This window comes from Ambystoma mexicanum, chromosome 5q, assembly GCF_040938575.1.
Source record: "Ambystoma mexicanum isolate Mex_15411 chromosome 5q, UKY_AmexF1_1, whole genome shotgun sequence".
Lineage (NCBI taxonomy): Eukaryota > Metazoa > Chordata > Amphibia > Caudata > Ambystomatidae > Ambystoma > Ambystoma mexicanum.
In genome coordinates, this window is record NC_090933.1 from 238,877,346 (window position 1) to 238,898,243 (window position 20,898).

Sequence of the window (20,898 nt, forward strand, 5' to 3'; positions counted from 1 at the left end):
TCCTTGAGTAGCCCTTGTGCACCGACATGTAGTGCGTGTATTCCCTGTTTTGTTGCTGAAAGAATCTCCAAGTTTCAATGACCCCCAGCCCCGGAAGAATTTCCCCAGTGCCTGCCTGTTCCTCTCATCCGCTGTGGAGGCCGGGAGTGTTTTATCTAACACCGGGTCCATCACACAGTTGAAATCCCCACCTATCACCATCTGTCCTTCACATCACCCTCCCAGCTTCCACAAAATCTCCCTTATGTAGGTATCCTGTTTTTCATTGGGAACGTAAAGTGCTATTATCGTATAGGCCTGATCTCTAATTTTACCCTTGAGCACCAGATATCTACCTTCCGTGTCTTTGTGTAGATATTGCTTCTTAAACCCCAGGCCGCGACTGAGCAATATTAGCACCCCCCTCATCTTTTTCCCACTTGATACGTAAAATTTGTTGGGGAAAGCCCTGTGCGCCATCCTCCGTTCGTCCTCGCGGAGGAGATGCATTTCCTGTAAAATCCCTATTGATGCCTGCAATTCATCCAGTCTCCCCAAGATTGAGAGACGTTTCGAAGGTGAGTTCATGCCCTGTACATTCAGGGATACTATTGTAACTTCAGCCATTTGATCAGTCTATGGGCCTGTGTATCCTACTTTTTTAGGCCACTATTCCTTTCCGGTTTTTTAACTTCCAAGGTCTAGATCCTTACATTAACCTTCAGATTGTGAACCATACTCCTACCCATCCCCTCCACCTCTCCCCCCGCTCCCTCCTTCCCTTAACTCCCCTACCCTTCCTCTCTCCCCTTCGTCCCAAAGTGGCCAGTGCTCATCAGAACTCCCTCTGGTAGCTCCCCATGGCATTGGACCCAGAAGCCTCCGGGGATTTCCCTATGCCAGGATAGTTCCATACCCTGAGTTGGGATCCAAGACGTGTCGCCGTCCGGACTGTTTTAAACTTTGCTTTCACCTCTCTTCAGCTCACACTTCCTCTGTCTCATTCCTTGGTTGTACTACTGTCTTCTCATGTCCAGTCCATTCCTTTAGTAATGCTTATAGAGGCCAGTCAGTTTTGCTTCCCTTCTATTCCTCTTTCTTTTGTCGGTCATCCATTCCCACGGTTGGCCGCTTCTTTTGAGGTGCCCTGTTTTGGGTCATGTTCCTCTTGATTCTGGTGCGCTTCCATTTGCAGCAACGATAGTTCCTCTTCACATGTGTTGATTCAACACAGTTTACCTTTCCACATGAAGGACAGACCAAAGAGGAAGACCCATTTTTAAGTTATGTGTTTGGCTATCAGGGCCTTTGTGATTGGTTGAATTAGTCTTCTCTTGTGTAGTGTTGATAGTGCTAGGTCCTGGTATAATTGGATTCGGCTTCCGTTGACCGTCAAGTCTGTTTGTGTTCTTGCCGCCCTCAGGATTTCCTCCTTCAGAATGTACGAGGTCAGGGCTACTAGCACATCTCGAGGCTTTGCCCCAGGTTCTCTCCTCTTGGGGCCTGCTCTGTGAATTCTGTCCATCAGTACTTCTTCCGGTTGGATATCATTTAAGAGGCTGCTGAAGCACTGCTGCATGGCGTCTTTTAGATTGTTGTCCATGACTGATTCAGCCAAGCACTAGACCCTAATGTTGGACCTGCAGGATCTATTTTACAGGTCCTCCGCCTGAAATTCCGGGTTGTTTGTCACCCTGGCTACTTGTTCCAAAAAGATGCTGCTATGCTTTGCCTCTTTCGATATATGATATAGGCCAGTCTCTACAACAGCCACTCTGTCGCACAGTTCGCTAATCTCCTTTCTGACCTCCTGGAGTGCCGACTTTAGCTCCTCCTTCATTTTCCCAATTTGGTCTTGGAAGGAGTCTGTCACCTTAGTTTCCATTCCCTTTAAACAATTCAGCTGTTTGATGCCATATTGGTTGGTGCCTCTGTGGTTTCTTTCCCCCTATCTCCTGTGGTGGATCCATTAATGGAGTGTCCGTGTGTGGTTTCTGCCACCAGCATCTATCCAGCTGCCCCTCTTGCGGTTTTGTTGTTCCTCTTGCTCTTGATGGGGCGCTTCTGGACTTAGCCCCTGGCATCAGGGGACCCTCTGGGCGATTTCAACGTATGCCTTCGCCACCTGATGTTCCCAGGGGGCAGGGGAGTGAGGTGATGGGGAGGAAGGGATTGCAGTACAATAAGCTCCCATTTGCAGTCTGCCGTTTACACCTCCAATGTGCGCTCTCAGCCCCTTGCTGATTCCTCCCTTCTTTTCAAGCCAGCTGCCACCTGGATGTACGCCTTCTCTTTACTCTGAGCCTGTGCTGCTCTGGAGCTCTGGGCCGTTCAGTCTCGGCCTCGATGATCTCTAATCCTTGACTTTTCTTTCTGTGGACAGTCTTTGTCCTGCGTTTATCCCCCCTTCACTCACCACCTTCTTTGCGTCCTGGTGATGCAGGAGTCTATGTTATCTTGGTCTGGTTGTTTCACCTTATGTGCGGCGCTTCTCTACTGCTGAAAATCTTTGTCCATGGGACCTCTAGGGTTCTCTTTCTTTTCACACGACACATGACGTCTTCCTGCCACTTCCTTATTCTGTGCGCTTGCGATGTACCTCCCTCACTATATATTGGTGACCCGAGGGTCTTCTTTTATTGCCAGCGGTGAATGGCACCAGTTTGTCTCCCTCTGATTGCTGCCTAGCAAGGGGGGAGTTTATTCCCCTGCCGTGTTGAGGGAAGCGTGCTCTTTCTGTGTATCTGGGCTGCTCTCGACTTTGTTTGGTGCTGTATACTGATCAGGCCGGTCTTAGCCTTGGCTATCACAGATCCCGGCAGACTATGCGATCAATCTTCCGCACGTTGGCTGGGATGGGGGGGCAGCCCCCTGTTTAATTCCCCGATTATGTTTTGTTGCAGTCGTCGTCCCCCTTTTCCATTGTACTTGCTCTTTGTTGCCCTTCCAGCCCAGGTCTGAGGTATTGCTAGGTGCTGGGCAGATCAGTTTATTGCTGGCTGGGAGCAGGGTATACCTGTACATTTTGCCACGTTTTAAGTTTAATGTTCTACCTTCTGCCCAAGCTGGCAGTGGTCCCAATGATCTGCGTGTTCTTCTTCGTTGCCCCAAGCCTTCTGTGCTCTTCTTTGCCTGTTTGACGTTTGGTTCCCCCTTACTGGGCCTGCCGGAGGTGTATCCACAAGGGCCGCTAACCTTAGGGCGTAGTTGAATCCTCTGCAACGTTGCGGTGCAGTGTGTCTCCGCTCCTATATATCTTCCCCTCCACTCTGTTCTGTGCCAGAATGCCACCTCCGGCGCCGCTGCTTCGGTCATCCTGTCACTCAGTGCCGTTCTCACACCGCTCCCGACCTGGCGTTATGCAGGGAGTCCCTTCCTCGTGGCACTGCGTTGCCCTGCTTGCAGCTCTTTCACCAATTTACTTGCATTTACGTTGGGGCTCGTTGTTGCTTCCACGCTGCTCTTCACTCCATGGGGTCTTCGACTGCGACGTACTGCTCCTCAGTGCCTCCGCTCCGGGCCATTCCTTATAGGTTACACTGTCCCTAGCTCTTCTCGGTGGAGCTAGTGCACCAGCGTGGATCCCCACTTTCGCCAGCCGCACTGATGCGATCGCGGAGGTGTCCTCAGCACAGTCTGAAGTTGGAGGCTTGTGAGAATTCCTTCTATTCGCCGGCTCCGTTGGCGGGAACTCGAAGCTTCTCTCCACCTTACTGACAACTCGGCTCTGCTGTAGCGTCGGATTTTTCCAATTTCAGATTAAATCTGCTACAGACGATAGCTCTTCTTTCCGTATGCATTGCAGGGGCGAGAGGGTGTGTTTTCATTACTTTTAATCGTGCTGAAGCCTCCTTATTCCTTCCCGCCTGGACGGAGCTCGGGTGTGTACACCGTCACTGGGTGGCAGCCATCTTGGATGTACTTCAGCCCTTTTTTAAAGATTGCTTAGCCCACACATTTCCCATTTATCTTTTTTTATTTGTTTAGAGTGTTCATAGAGCACAGATGCACCTAAGGGTTTCAAGGAGCTAGCAAGTCACTTCCCTGTCACAGTAGTTTGATGATGGAGATATCTATGTTTAATTAGAAACTCACATTTTCTCAAAGCTAGAAAATCGTGACAAGGCCACAGCTCTGATGGCAAAGGGCTAATAGACCCCTCACCATCTTCTAGATGTTCTTGAGTGTATACTATATGGTAAGTTTGTGATTAGGCTCTGTTGCGTCTGTGTAAATGGAATGCTGGTGCAGGTCACAACTGACTGATCCAGTGGAGGGTGCTGTCTGCGTTCCCTGTCTAGCAATCAGAGGGGGCCGTTAGAATCAAGGCACCAAAAGAGTTTTGGAAGTGGGAGCATCTTACTCCCTATTTTTTATCATAGTGCGAGTATTTTTTTGGGGGGAGTAAAAAGGTCATGCCGAAGGGCATTATTTTTAGATGAGTGAACATATATATATATATATATATATTTTAACTCTAAAAATGATATGGTTCTGTAATTCATAGTAATTTGCAAGTAGTAATGAATGCACATTACATTTCCTTTCACGTCTGTCGTTGTAGAGGCCCTTGTGGTAGCACGTTATGGTGGCACTTCTCGGCTGGTAAGGCTGGTTCCAATATATCTGTGACGCTGTGTGGGTGGAAATAGGAGGCTGGGTTGTATGTCTGTTGCTGACTATTTTATTTTTCTTTGCAATCAAAAAGCTTGTATAGACAGTTTTCTTAGATACACATTATAATTCTACACACAGAAACACACCTTTTCTGAGCAATGCAGACACATGAAGACAAAAAAGAACAAATCGACACCCCTCCACCCACTCCCTTTCCAGGTCAAGCAGGGGTATACATTGTACCACCATGTATGACAGCAACAAGAAAAAGGGACACCAGTTGCCCTTTGCACAGTCAAGAAGGCCAAGTGACCCCAGTCTAGCCGGGCAGGTGAAGTCCTTATTGGTGGATCTGAAATGCACAAGAAAATACTTGGTAAGTTTTCCCGTGAAGAATATATGCCACAATATTCCATTTCATCATCTCCCACATCTTGGAATACCAAATATGTGCTGACTTACAATGTGAGGATATTGCTAGTCTAGCCAATAGGAAACCTTTATTTAGCCATTCTTTATTCCAAACAGTAGACTGGATGAGCTTGACTCGTCAAACGCCTTCTCTACGCCAAGAACAAATTATGAAACTCTGCAGGTTTATCCTTTTTAAAGAAAAGCCAGAGTGCCATTGCTCCACTGAATTCCTCTAATTGGCCCAGCCTTCCTTTTAGATCTTAGCCTGCTCGCAAGCAAACGAAGAGCTTTATTTGCCAGTTCATAGCATCTCTGCTTCATTTTTTTTTAAAAAAGTTAGTCCCGCCTCATTTGATGCAATAGTGTGACGTTACATGCTGGCCTGTTGTAACTTCATAAAAGATTTCTGGGAGCTGGACTCTCTAAACTTCCTTTCTAGTGTTTTCATTTGATCAAATACGTTTTCAGGCTCCCTTGTTCTACGACTACCTAGCCTTCTTTATCAAGAAATATGATATGATTGGTTATTTATAACGCCCTTAATACCCAGAGGTTTCTAAGCAGCGGACCGGGATCGAACCTGTGGTGCTCCGTGTCGTCTTGCTTCTAAGTCAAACACGTTGCCCCTGACCTATCCTAAGTGTGTATCACTCTTAAATGTGTCCCACTGTTGCCATTAGTGGTACTTCATGTTCGGCAAAGAAATGCACCATATATGTTTACATTTTCATAAGCAAGATAGGGGGCCTCATTACGAGGTTGGAGGTAGCCATGGCGCTATTAGTGCCATGGCTGCCTCCAAAACCCTTCCGACTCCGGCCTGGTGAATGGAGCAGGTCTCTGTTCAGTGAAGGGAACATCAAGATGGTGGGTTACTGGGGAATGGTCAGAGAAGGTGATGTCGCCTATGTTGGCTGTCAAATGCATACTCCTCAAAAGAAGGGAGTCTATTGTAAAATTGTCTATCCTTGGGTAGGAGCTATGGGTATCAGAGAAGAAGCTATAGTCTTTCTCTTCTGGAGGATAGGGTCTCCATATATCATGAAGCCCAGCAACAGAGAAGACAGTTAGTAGTTTGTTGGAGAGTGGAGTGGGAGCACACTGACCTATTTTCATCGGGATCAAATGTCATATGGAAATCCCCTACAAAAAGTATGGGACCTCAAGAGAAAGCTGATGGTTCTTGTAGTATACGCTCAAAGAACAGACATGTTCCTTGTTTCGCAAATATACATTAGTCAAAGTTATAGCCCTACTCATCTATTCCCCATTAAGGAAAAGAAACCCACGCTCCTTATTAGCTTTTTGGTCAATGTTGAAAAAGCGAGCCTCCCTGCCGCCATTGCAACCACCCCAGTTCTTCATCCATGCCAATGCAAACATGTGCATGAAAACTTTGAATGGAGCCTGACTGTGTTGTGTTTACGTTAACGAGTCTCCGATATGAAAATCACACCCGCCTTTTCCCTGCCAAAATACTGTGTGCATCTATCCCTTTTTGCGAGGGGGGCATTAAATGTGAGAAGTTTGAATGTCACAATGCGACCAAAGGCCTATCCATAATGTGTTCCTCCCTGTGCATGGCTTGTTCTTCAATGGATCTTAAGAGGTAGTCAGCCTGACCTGGAGATAGTACAGGAAGTGAACCTGAGAGAATGTGCTTTCAATAGACACTATCCCCAACACAACCGAGGATCTATATGTGACAGAATTCACAGAACTATAGACTAAGCAGCGGGCTTACAATCAGTCAAGCGACGGTAAAGAGGCTTCCTTTCAAGTGATGGCACTGGACTCAGATGGAACATTTCTTGGCAGTCCGCCATGGCAGATGTCAATTATCAACTCTAGCTTGAACGAGCAATTATAGTTAGAGAGGAAAACAATCGTGACAGACCTCTAGATTGGGAAAATTCATCTTGTACCTAGAATATACGTCCCCATAATGTATTTGGTGATAGGCGTTTTTAATAGACAAGTATATAGTGCATGCTTCTTTCTGAATGAAGAATAGGCTAAACACCACATCTCTGGTAGTAACGGGAGGCAGAGGCTTATGCCTTCCCCAGGCATTTGTGGGAGGTATTTCCCCTTTGAATAGAAGCAGGCTGCCTTCTAACTCCAGAAGGATGCAGCATTCCAGAAAACGCTAGGGATATTCTCACTGATCTTGCTGCTTATCCCAGTGCTGTACATTGCACCTGCTTTCCTTCCCATGAGAACTAAACTTGAAACGTGAACATCCCTTTGTAGGCAGTCTCCAAGTATTCGAGTTTTTCTGTGATTACACAAAAGGGCACCTCCTGTGAAGAGTCCCAGGTGCGATATCCTGGAATATTGCCAGAATAAGGCCTTGGTAAGATGTTGGACCATGCTCCTGGAATGCGCACAATATCTCTTCGTTCAAGTTAAATGGATGAAATTCAATGATCGTGCCTGTGGGTATGGAGTTGGGTCGTTAGCGTAAGAGGCGCACCCTGTGAACTCAGTCCAGAGCAATTTCTGTGTTGGCTATGTGAGGGAAGCTGGTGATGAACATCTTAGTTATCCAGTTTTTGGGGTCAGTTGCTTCTGTAAAGTTGAAAGGCCACAAACCTGCACATTTTTATGGTGCTGGTGCTTTTCAAGTTCCCCCAGATTTGATAGAACCAGGTCTATTGATTCCCTAGTTCCTTCCAGGTCTGTCACTCTGTTGAAGGTCTTGTGTTGATGTATCAGGATCGTCGGCTCTATCCCCTAATTAGCTTATATTTTACTTTATTTCTGAGCGAGCCCTGTGCAAACCAACTGTAGCCTCCTGCACCACTTGCTCAATCACCTTGGCCAAGTCCTCTTTAAGTGCCGAAGCACACGCCAAATGTTCTGTCTTTGAAATGAGGGTCTCAGATCAGTGATGGCGCTTGAAGTTCCCAAAACCTGGGGTCAAGGGACTAACCTCCTGTTGATCCGTAGGTATTTTATTGCTGATCAATCGTGGTGGTGCCCAGAAATCTCTGATTGTTTTTCCCATGCATCTGCGCACCGCCCGTCTAGCTGACAAGTGCAGGATAAGTGCCCAATGCTTGATCTTAACCCTTCTGTAATTAGGCGGAAAGCAGCTTTTAGATCACTGCTTCACTCTGACCGGATAGCTTTATTGTCTATGAAATCCTGTCTCAGAGAGCAGTGTTCACTCACCACTAGGGATTCAGCCACGTCTGCCACAGCCCTACAAGCAGGGGTGTTGCTAGGTCTGGAAAAGAGCCGAGGCTACACTAATGTCGGGATTGTCGGGACTCGGGGCTAGCTAGCCTTTTGGTTTTAGATCCTGAGATTCTATCTGAGGCTACAACCGAAAGACATGGGGCTGTAGCCCCATAAGCCCCCCCCACTTAGTAACGCCTCTGCCTACAAGTCGCAACATCACTTGCAGAACCTCCCTAGCTCTTCCAAATGATCAGTCCACTCTCGCACAAGAGTGCTAGTGCATTCAAGACAGCTCGGCGCAGCTCTTCTCCCTTAGAGACCTCAGGTCACGTTGTCCTACACAGGTAATTGTGTCGCACAGTCCAATGCCCCGTCAGACATGGGCAATGCTTCTACCGGAGGTGACAGGCCCGGTCTCCTCTCCCGTTCAGATAGAGCAGCTGCACAGGATTCTTCCTCTAGCCGTTCCTCACGCCGGGCATCGCAGGGCTCAGGGTGCCCCACAGACCGTCGCCACATCCAATCTCTTCCTCAGCTCTCCCCAGCATCTCCGCGGGGGACTGCCACCACCACCAACCTGGCGTCTTGGTGAACCGGTGTGGGTGTGCCCCTCCCAGGTGCCATTTTATGCTGAGCATTGGGGATGCAGCTGCGGCATCTGCCAAGATTCCCTCTGCTATGGGTGTCTCCCTAGACCAACGGGGGTCTGCGCAATTCTGACCATGTTCCGGAGTCGGGTTCAGATCATCTTGCCATTTATAATGTTTTCTGGGTTTGGAGTTTAGCCCGCTTTATGCTCCAGGGAGCCGGAGGCAGGCAGCCATTACGGGTCACTTCAGGCCTTGCTCCCCTGCTACTGTTACTGATGTTAGGGAGGGAAAGTGGCCACTATGCCGCCTATCTGTATTGCTCATTGGAACTGACTATGCAAGGGTGTGGGATGGCCAGTGTGTCACTTCTCTGCTGCCTGTACTTCCTAACCTACCTTTTATGTAATACCATCTGGAATAAGCCTCAAGCCTACTGAGTCATTTCTGGACCGCCAGACCTCTTTCATAACATGTTTCTTTTAAAAAGGCAAAGTACTAGATTTTTCACTGAAATGATTCATTCGCAAATGCAGCTCTGACAACAGATATGTCTTGTTTGTACTGCACGCTCTATCCACGTATTGAAATATCTTTTTCTGGCAAGTAGGTAATCCAAACCTCCAATTGTGACAGGGGAAGTTATGTCATCCCACCTTTGACTTGTACATGTCACGAAAACAAATGCGTCACACACTAAGTGCACTGTCAGTTCAGGAACATGGCTGCCAATGATCTGCAACACACACGCCCCAGTAGCCATCTCTCTCAGCACAAAGAAAGTCCAGTAGGGGTAGGAGCCGAGTATGGCATGTGCCATATGCCAGTGACACGTGCCACTGTATGTCACCACTACAAGTGACACGTGCCACTGCCATGCCCCAAAAAAAGGTTTCACATGCCACAGTAAAACAAATATCAGATGTGGCGTCTGTCTCTTCGTTTTTCAAATTATAATCCTCCTTTTTAAAAATAAAAATGGGAAGCATATGCCATGCCCCAAAAAAAGGTTTTCATGTCACATTCGGCTCCTACCCCTTCTCGCATTTAATTTACAAGCGGGGATGGCCGCTTATGGGCCGCAAAGGATGGCTCTGAATTCCGGAAGTGACGTCAATCGCTTTACTTCTCTGCCTGCATTCTGCGCCCATTCAAAGAGCTGAGTGCTAGCAAGGAAGCAGCAGAACCGAGCAACCGCGGGGAAAAAAGGGTACATTAAAAAATAGTTGTGCCCATGAGTGTATGCTTAAATGTGAGTGTGCGTGTGTTTTGGGGCAGGGAGTGTCGGGATGCTGGCGTAATAGGACAGTTTGGGGATAAAAAATTACATGGAGCAGCGTTGGCACACAGGGAACGAACAACCCGAGTAGCCAGAGCTGTACAGGGCAGAATTTGGACTTTGGGAGAGGCATTTGGGAAGTATCTGTGCACTGAGGGGCCATTGGGACCGAACCTGGACAATGATAGGTCATTGGGAAAGGACCTTTGCGGGGGGAGTAACATTGCCCAGACATGTGGCAATGACAGTGACATACAGAAGGACTAGGGCAGTGAGAGTAAAATGAGGCAGTCCTGGGAGTGGCTGGGGTCACATGCCACACAACTGCAGCATTTAAAGCCACATGGGGTCAAAATCGAGGTAGTAAGAGCCACATGTGGTATAACGAGGGCAGTGAAAGGTAACTGGGGCACAGAGGGGTGCACCATGGAGCAGTGAGGCTACAAAAGTCACATTGGGCCTCATTACGAGGTTGGCGGTAACCCGCTGGTGTCCCCAACCCTGTAACACCGAATCCAGCGCCACCGAAACATTACAAGTCTCAGCGGCGTGGGAAGTCAGACGCCGGATTTTGCAAGTCCCCATTCCCATGGAGTACAACAGGACTCCATGGGTATGGCGACTCGGAAGCACTGTTGCTGCCGGTGCCAGTGCTTCCATGTCAACTCTGCCTGCCGGGCCACTGCGCCTGGCATGGTCAGATCTGTCGGGCGCAGCGGCCCTGGCAGGCAGACTCGTAGTGTGGCGGTCCGGAAACAAGGGTGCTGGTAAGCTTACCAGCACCCTTGTTTCCGGACTGCCACACTTGTAATGAGGCCCATTGTCAGTATTGAGGGATTGCAAGTCACACAGTACAGAAGTTGGGTCTTTGAAAGGCCCACGGGGAAATAATGGGATACTGGAAGATACATGGGTCAGGCGTGTGACATTCAGAACAGCATAGGGCAGAACTGGAGCAGTGTGAGGAATAGGTGGCATTACAAAGGGCAATATGACCTGGCATCTGATACATTGAAATATTTTACGCGTTCTCCTACTGAACTGCTTGTAGATCCTATGGCCTTTTTTATCTAATTTTACCCCAGAATTTCGCGTTCCAACAAATCTTTTTGAATAAAAGGTTCCTTGTGAGACACCCATTTCTGAGTGAGTTCACTCTCTCTCTCTCTCTGTGCTCCCAACAACTCAGGGCAAGTTTATGCCCTCCCGCTGCCCACTTTAAACTTTACCAGCCATCACTGGAGGGTAGGGTAGAATAAAGATGTTAATACACCAGTTCTCGAAGTATCTTCACCCTTCATATGCAGCGGGCCTGAATGTAAAATGATTGAAAATATATACTTGTTTAAGAGGTCTGCATGGTGAAACAGAGGTTTGCACACATGTCAGATTTTTAGTGTGAGGTACAAACCACTGAGACACCTCCCCGAAGAAATTTAATTTATGCCTTTTAACTTGTTGAGTTTTATTTCAGGTTCTATCAATAGGTGCAGGTCAATTGTGCTGCCTAAGGCAGTCAAGTGGTCTGTGGGGTACATTTACCAGCCCAACAGAAATCCCTGCATCACAAAACTGCATTTTAGCAGTTACAAAAATAATGGCTGCGCTGTGTCTGCTGAGCACATATGGGGCGAGATTGAACATAGCCCCCCAAGAATGGCTGCATTTTGTTTCTTCATGTCAGTCCAAAGAAAATAAATTAAATGCAGAATGGCTCTGCAATGCTGTGCTGTCATCTTGAAAACTCAAGGCTGCACCCAGAAAGGAGCTGCATTTTAAATGACATAGTACTGGTGCTATTTCCATCTTTAAACATCACAAAGTTTGTTTCCAGTAAAACACAGCCATGCCCATCGATATTCAGGCTGCACATCATCAAATGAGGGCCATTCCTCCCTGAACGGCATTGCTGTGTCAAGTAAAATCTGTGATGAGCAGAGAAATTCATTTTAGTCTGCACGGCCAGCGTTCAACAAATGAACCACGCAGAGCACTTCAAAAGAAAGCTCTTTTTCCCTGGCTATGCGTCAATTACAAAGAAAACTATTTCGAGCATCTTTCTGTGCTCTGAAACTGATCTGATCCGTCAAGGCCTTTCAGAAAATGTATGCCAAAGAAACCACATCTTGTGAAATCCCCATGTAAAATGAACATGTGTAAATTTGGTTTTGCAAAAGCAGTGAAATGACACTTTGAAAGCTAAAATGTGAAATCATCCCAAATACTTGCACCAAAACAATATTTTATGTGTGGAACTGGGTGGTTAAAGTGTATACTATATGTATTTACAAAAAGACTTGGTGTCTGTGAAAGAAAGAAAGGAAAAACAAATGTGTTTGAAAACAGCAGAATAAGTTGGCTTAAGCAGGCAATTCAAAGGCACCAAACCTCCTTGGGAAAGGAATCCCCTCCACAAACGATGAAAGGGCCAAAGTGAGAAAATGTGTGACCTCGTCAGACTGAACAGCATTTCCCAGCAAGGGACAATGGACCAAGGGGAATCAGCTCTTTCACAGAGAAGTGTGAATTTGTTTTGAATCCTCTGCTCAGCTGCATCTGCCAGAATCAAAGGGTGCTATGGTAACCCTGTTGTTCAGGACTGACACAGAGGGGGCTGTAGAGATTTGTAGAACCGCCCTACAGTGATAAATGCGAGCAATAAGACTTGAAAGAACTTTTTATATTAAGACATTTATCTCAGTAATCTAAAGAAGCAGTAATGTGAAATTATGACAAGTTTAATGTAATCTTTGCGCCATTAAGAAAAAAACATGTGGGAGCGAACAACAGTAAAAAGGCATTTCTGGGGAAAGTGTACATGACACAGTTATGAAACTTGATGGAAATATGCCAGACACTGTTAGGCTTATGTGTATCTGTTTGTAGGATTTGTTGATAAAATGTTTTCCATAGAAATTGCGAAAGAGTGCCAGAAGGTCGAAGCAATATCGCACAGAATTGCTGGTTGTACCGCCATATTCCTTGTGGAATATGGGATTTGCCAATCTGATTTGTATAGTGGTGACTATTGAAAATATGAAGTTGTATTCCATAAATCCTTTTGTGAAAAATGTGGCTTGTGGAACAAAAGGAGTCATAAAATGCATACACTTAAGGGGAGGTCACTCTTCAGTCCAATTTGCTCAGAGGGAGGTGGCGACAGGAATACCCTGACCTATCTTAAGTCAAGAGGTATGTCCATATTATTTCCACCCACATAGTAAAAATCCTTTGATGTCACCCTGCTTATAAAAGCAGGAAGCATAGAGACAGTCAGGACATTCAAAAATCCAACCTTCAAAATCCAGAGATCCAGACATTCAACATTCACCCTGCAAGACTCCAGACTCCAGAGCCAGGCCAGAGGTAGCAGAACCTCCTATCCAGGCAGAACCACCTATCCAAGCAGAACCACTTATCCAGAATTAAACCCTACAAAAATCCCAATAATTTAGGGAGAAAGGAGGAAAGGCTGCTGACCCCTTCGGGAGAATCCAGTGACCAGACCTGTCTTTGCCCATCTGATGCACCCTGCTGTTCACTGTGACCAGACCCTGGTTGCCCTGCTGTTCCCTTAAAGGAGAGCACAGCTGCTGCGCAGTGACCAGATCCTTGTCCCGCTGTCCAGAGACCCGCTTAGCTACCCAAACTACCCAATTCAAGTGCATTTTGTAAGTATTACCCTCCCCAGTAACCAAAAAGCTGCATAAACCACTCTGTTGCCTTGCATTCTGTCCAACCCTATATAAATCCTATAAGTACCCTAGTAACTTCTTAAACTGTCAGAATCCTGTGTGCATCCTGTCCTTAAAAGAATCTGTGTTAGTGTCATGTGTTAGCGCAATTCTTTCCAAATCATTTCAGTCCGTTGTGTAAATCCATAGTACTATTCTGAATAAATAAATTAATTTCCCATTGAGATGAACGCGGCGTGAATAGGTTAACCTTGCAAATTAACCTCCTTGCATACCATGTCTTTCTTTAAATATCTAACCACTAAAATATAGTTGTAGTAGAACCAATCATTTTGCTAACAAAACCAAGTTTGCCTGTGAAAGTGTTTCCCTTTTAAAATCCGATTTTCCTTCCCTATAAAGAATCCCATACTGTCACCATCCAGAGTCATCCTTTCACTTTAGTATCATACCTGTTATGTGCTTTGTACCTCATCAGTAAAACTGATTTCCGATTCTGTCTGTTTAGCTCATTTTCTTAGCTGTTTGCTTGTTTTGACCCGTGAAAACTCAGAAATTGCAATTCTGCCACATGTGATTTTTGGTGCACTGTTTTTTTCCTTCCCAAAGTCGATTTTCTCACTTATATGCATGTTGTTTAGTACCTTGCCTTGTAGCTTGTACGTTTTCTTGCTTCTGCCGTACAGCCACGCAAATTCCTGCTTATCCATTCAACCGCACATGTAAAGTAACTATTCAGTGAATTCCGAGTGCTATTTTGCTCATTCTCAAGGGGTTTCAATCTGATTTTGGCCTCCCATTCAGGGGTGATAGGTCGGATTTCTAATCTGATTTTTGCCTCTTACATCTGACTCTGTGCTACTCCTCTCCACCCACACAAAACTTGATTAACAGGGGTTTGGGGGAGTGTTGTAGGGAGAATGCATAACAGTTGTCCCATTTAAAAGTATTACCAAAGGTGATCTGGTTTTCATTCATATTTGCATTACTCTATCTGATGTCAGAAAGTTAAATTAAGTGCATCGTATCATTTTGCTGTGTAATCATCACCACACTGATGATTGCTGCCCTATATTGAATCTGTTTGATTTTATTTAAATTTTAAAAATAAATAAATATTTCATTAATACGCACCAGCATGGTTCATGGTCCATTGTGACACGGGGTGTACGTCAAGGGGCGGGGGGCGGGGGGGGAGAGGGGTTGGCTGCCTTCTCAAAACAGAATCTGAATGTAATAAACTTGAAAGCGTTTTTATTGTGTGCCACATCCCTGGCCAGTAGAAAGAGTCCTGGTCTGGAGTGTGCTGTGTCTTTAAATCTGTGACAGGTCTAAACGCTTTACTAGCCTAACCTGTTGAAACTAATAAACACATTGTTGGGGTTTATTATGATATAGTACTGTTATGAAGAAATAACCCTTTAGGTAAACAGTGTAGCTGCATCGGCAGATCTTGAATTCGTCAGTAGCTCAGCTGGAGTCTTCGAAAACTGAAGTAGTCTTTCTCCTGGCTTCCAATGCCGTCCCTCTCTTCCCTTCTCCCATCTCTTTCACTCCTGACCTTCATGTTGCCTCACCCAAGGCTCACAATCTCGGGAGTCCTCTTTGATTGCGACCTACAACTGCAACAATTCATAACTACCACTGCCTCTGCTGCTCTTGTGAGCCTCCTTAACATTAAGAAAATGCGTTATGTTCCTACTAAACAATTTACAAAAACTCTGATCTCATCTCCTGTGCTCAGCAAACTGGACTACTACTCAGGCCTACTCCATGGCCTTCCTCTCTGCTCCTTCCTCTCAGTAGACAAAGTCTGCAGCTTTGCTACCCACACTCTGTACAGCTCACCCAAATGCTCCCCTATTTGTACCTACCAACAACATGCTAGTAGGCTCTCCATGCACAGCTGCTCTCTTTTCAAGTTCCTTCTAGTCTACAAAGCCTGTAAGGGTCTTGCTCCGTAGTACTTGTCTGATTGCATCTCAGTTTACTCACACTCTCGTTCCCTCTGATCTTCGTCTGCATTCAACCTCACCGTTCCATACCCTCCCATATCCTCCCTGTGCCTCCTCTCACTTCTGCAATTTCTCACTACTCACCCCACTTCACTGAAAGCGACTGTCCATAACAATCAAAACCAGCCTAACTGTGGATCTCTTCAAAGCTCTGCATGCATACTGCCTTTATTTTAACACATGCAAAACTCATTTTCATGGGTTTCATATCCATTGCAATGCATGTAATATTCATTTTTTGCACAGATCTCATTGATTTCAGCACTTCTCGTATTCCTTCTACTAAGGGTCATCCTTTTGGCGCATTTCATATTTTATTCAGTATAGGTTTTTTTTCAGATAATTCTTTGAATTTCAATGTTTCTCTTATTCATTTTGACACGTGTTGCATGCATTTCAACGTGTCATATTAAAAACGGTGTCAATTTGACGTAAACGGCTTATCACGTGGTGGTAAACTCTGCCTAGCTCTACAGGTCAGTTTTTCTAAGCCCACGCGAGAAGACATTCAAAAAATGTGCTTAACGCCTGCCTTCATAGAATCTGTGAAGTGCTTGCCACCAACTGCCTCGTAGAGAAGCTCAGTGGCTACAACCAAAAGGCCAGCTAGCCTTGAATCCCTCCAGTTCCGACATTAGCGTAGCTCCGGATCTTTTCCGGACCTAGCAACACCCCGGCTGAAGGCAATGAAATGAACGAGGGGAAGATACGAGGGCGGGAAAGTGGGAAATAGAAACGGAGCGTGGGAGGGATGCAGCAGGGAAGGAATGTTTTGTGATGTCAGTCCTGTTCGGTCAACCATAGTTCTGCAAAAGGGAGCGGGAGGGTATGTCCGAACGTATTGTCACACAATATAAAGTTGGGTGTCCCTATATCTTGCAAATTACTTGTTTAATGAAATGTTCTCAACTGATATTGGGTTATTTGCAGGGTATTCGAAACTGCGTCAGACCATTACAATGTCAACTTGTCTTTGTTCGGGCTGGTCCCGATCCTGCTGTGTCTTTGTCGTCTGAGGTGCTGTGGCGTGGCTTCCTTCTTCCATCTCTTCTCTGGCCCCCACATTTCCAGAGAGCACATGATTGGCTCCTCACTGTCCTAAGATAGCAGTGCTGGAAACAGAACCGATTGAATACACTCTGCGGCGAAGTGTATTCAGAGGGTGCAGAGCTGCAGCCTGCTTTATGGGTGTAGATATTGTCAGTGTGCAAGAGAGCGTGACTGCAGGTTGGCTACATGGCTCATGCGTTCTACATGAGAAACAGGAGTGTAACTTTGAATTCCTGCAGCTTCTTGCTTGGTCTGCAGGGGCATTTTTAGAAACTGTGTTCTAAAATAGAGCAATGAGAGGGTCTCTATCTTTGGATAGTGAGAAAAAAATAAGAAAAAACATTTTCTGAAGGCACACTATTTATTTACAGGGGTCTGCAACCGTTAGCTCTCCACATATTTTGGCCTGCACCTCCCATCAGTCCCAGACAGAAACGTCAAAGGTGAGGGATCCTGGGGGCGGAGTCTTAGTCTGAAACAGATTTCAGACCCACTTTTGAAGAGAAAATAGACCTCTTTCCCTGTCTACACATTTCTTCACTTGCCCCTGGAAGTATTGAGGAAATGGTTGCCTAGGCAGGGCTCAAGTCGAGGGTACACATGGGTGGATGGAGTCCCCCATTTTTTTCAGAGGGCACCTTGATATGCTAATTTCTGGCGACGCCACATTCAATTGTTAAGTTAATGAGGCCCCCCCACTTTTTTTTTTTTAGGACTTGACCCCGGTGCTGAGCAGTCATTGAAAGGCAGAATTCCTGACTTTTGGCTCACCAAACCCGAGCCGCCACAATGTTAAGGAAACCACCGCACATGTATAGCTCACTGAAAACAATGTATAGCTGCAAACTGGAGAAAAATTACCGTTATCTCACGTCGCGAACCTACGGGATGTTGACCTGTCCTTACATGTTTTAAGATGTGATCATGCACGACGTGACTGTAGTGCTCAGCACTCCGCTCCTCACCCTGAGTATTTGACTGATGACAAATTCTGCACATTTTGCACCAAAATGTCCACCCACTCACTCACTCACTCACTCACTCACTCACTCACTCACTCACTCACTCACTTTAGTGTACACCAGAGGTTTAGCCACGCAATAAGCATAATCGATTTCAAAGGTTGACATCAAGTCAACAACTGTGTCCTCAATTAAACATCGGCACTTGTAACAGGACAAAGGGCCTCATTACGAGGTTGGAGGTAGCCATGGCGCTATTAGCACCATGGCTGCCTCCAAAATCGTTCCGACTCTGGTCTGGTGAATGGAGCAATTACCAGTCCATTCCGAGGTCGGCGGGACTGGTAATTCCCCATTCACCAGAGCCATTCCCCATTCCCATTTGAGCCCCCATAGGGCTCAATGGGAAAGGGGAAAGCGGCAATACCGGTACCACAAATTACGGTACCGTTATTGACCCTGGAATCCCTTTGCGAGTCCTGTCCTTAACGCCTGGTTAATCTGGTAAGAACAGTGAAGCACATGCACGTAGATAGCACATATCTCTCCCATGGTGGCGATAGTGACGTGTAACTACTCTACTGCAACTTTTCTTGGTCTAGTCTAGGATGAAATCCGACCCACTCTATCTAGTTCCCACATGGCAAGTTTTTTTTAAACATCTTTATTTATAGATCGGAGGCATACATATTTATTGAGGCAGCACACTTTAATGAGAGCCACTTGAGTGATGCCTGTCAGCGTTTCTACTTGGGATGGCACCCTCGTTAAACACTAAGGTGACTGGAGTGTGACACGGTCAATGGGAACATTTCTGCTCAGCTTTCTCATGGACTCACATGCCAGGCAGGGTGGAGGTTTGACTTGCTGCCACAATGTGCAAGACCATGATCGCTCTTGGAACCAGTGAGTGAGCACTCCGGCCTTCCAAGCAGAGGAGCAGTCTCCCCCATGGTCCTAGTTAGGTTCCCCACCTAGGTCTTCACCCTCCTGTTGCTTGGAGTTCACTATGAGACCATGACCTAGCACCTAGGAGTGCTTCCCCTAGCACCAAATGATTTAAGGAGTGACCCTGCTCTTGTAGACTAATGCCACAATGTGCCCATCTCAGGTTTATGGGACGCTGGTGGTACTTCAATGATTGCCTATATATGAGTGGGTGCTTCCCCTTTGCTTTGGGAAGGCTTACATGCAGTGATGCTGCTAGGAGTGGAAAAGATCAGGGGCTAAGCTAATGTCGGGACTGGTGGGACTCAGGGCTAGCTATAGCCTTTTTGTTGTAGTCCTTGAGCTTCTATCCAGGGCTACAACCAAAAGACCCAGGGCTATAGCCCCCTCAGCCACTCCCTAGCAACGCCTCTGCACAGGAGTGCTTTCAGAAGCCCTGCATTCACCCGCTTCATGCCGATAAGTGCATGGACGTTTCCAGTCTTTTAGAATGTATTCACTTCCCATGGATAATCCGGGGAATATTCTATAGCCAGGCTCGGACTGGGACAAGAAATAGGCCCGGGCACCTAAAGAAAAGTAGCCCACCAATCACCTCAAAAAAATGGCCCACCACTTACCTCAAAAAAAGTGACCCTCAAACCCTCATTCGTGAATCACAACTTTACAGAAAATGCTACTTATGGAGGGTTTATTGGGTTTGTTGCACATTATGTAGTATCCCCATGCTTTGAAGACCACTTTAGTGTAGAGGTTCAGTGCCAGTCTCTGGCAACCCATCTGAGTGAAAAAGCAGCAAAGCAGTGCCAACAGCACCTGGAGACCATGCTAACTTATAACTAATTCATTACTTCTGCAGGAGCTACTACTGTGCGGCAACCAATAGAGCAAGGACAGGACCCAAGTAGCTCATCTACCAGACGTTTCTGGATGCTCATTGTGCAAAATCAAGGAAGAGACAGCAATGACTACATCTGGTCCAGCCCCTGAAAGAGAGGTAGGAGTAACTATTCAGAGATGGAAGAGTAATACAAATCATTGGTACGCTGTAGTTCAAAGGGTACAGAAACAAGACCTTGACGCTTGGTCTTTCCCCTGAGCCAAATATAGAATCGGGTCAGGCCGGACATTCAAGCACTGGCACACACACACACACAGCGTCCGTGGCTATGCATGTGATTAAGGTGCTCAGGTTGAAAACGCATTACTTTTATCAGTGGCACTGGCAGAGCCTTTCACATCCATGAACATTTCCAACTCAAAGAGCCTGCAAAGCACCAGTTACCTTGCAAATCTGTGATAGTTAAAGTGAGCAACACAGAGCACCCATTTAAAGATTTGCTTTATCCATGAGGCCTACTGTCTTGATATGCAAAACAATAAAGTTGCTTTAAGTCACTAAACAAACGTTTTCAACATCATGAATAACAACGACCTGAAAGTGTGTGACAAATAATCTGCGCATCTGTCTTTGTTTACTCCACAACTTCATTTATTGCATGATATGATATGATATTTCTATTTATATAGCGCCTATACACAATGGGCCTCATTACGAGTCTGGCGGTAGCCACGCCAGAAAAACCGGCAGGCTGCCGCCGGACCCGTAACACCATTCTGCCTCTGTGATTGCCGGAATCACTGGGGCATTACAACCCCGGTGACCCGGTAATTCCGGAGGCGGAATTCTGTAAATCCCCATTCCCATGGAGTCCTATAGGACTCCATGGCGATGGGGACCATGGAAACACTGGTTCCGTCTATGACAGAGCCGGTGATTCCATGTCCGCCTGCAGGCGGGTGGTGTTAATCCCGCACGGTCAGACCTGGCGGGAGTGACACCTCCCGGCTGCAGGACTCCGAATCAGGCGGTCCGGAAACAACGGTGGTGGCAGTTTTACCGCCACCGTTCTTTCTGGACCGGAAGGGTCGTAATGAGGCCCAATGTGTTTCAAAGTGCTTCAAGGCAAGGGAGGAAACAAGGGAAAATACAATGATATTCTTACAGGCCATGAACAGTAAGGATGTGAAATTAACTATCGTACTCGGCCTGACGACATTTCAGATAGTGCAAGAGCTAAGACATAGATAAGGAAGGGAGGGGGAGAGTGGGAAGGGAATGGAAACAGACAGGCGACTACCGTACTAGGCCTGATGACATCTCTG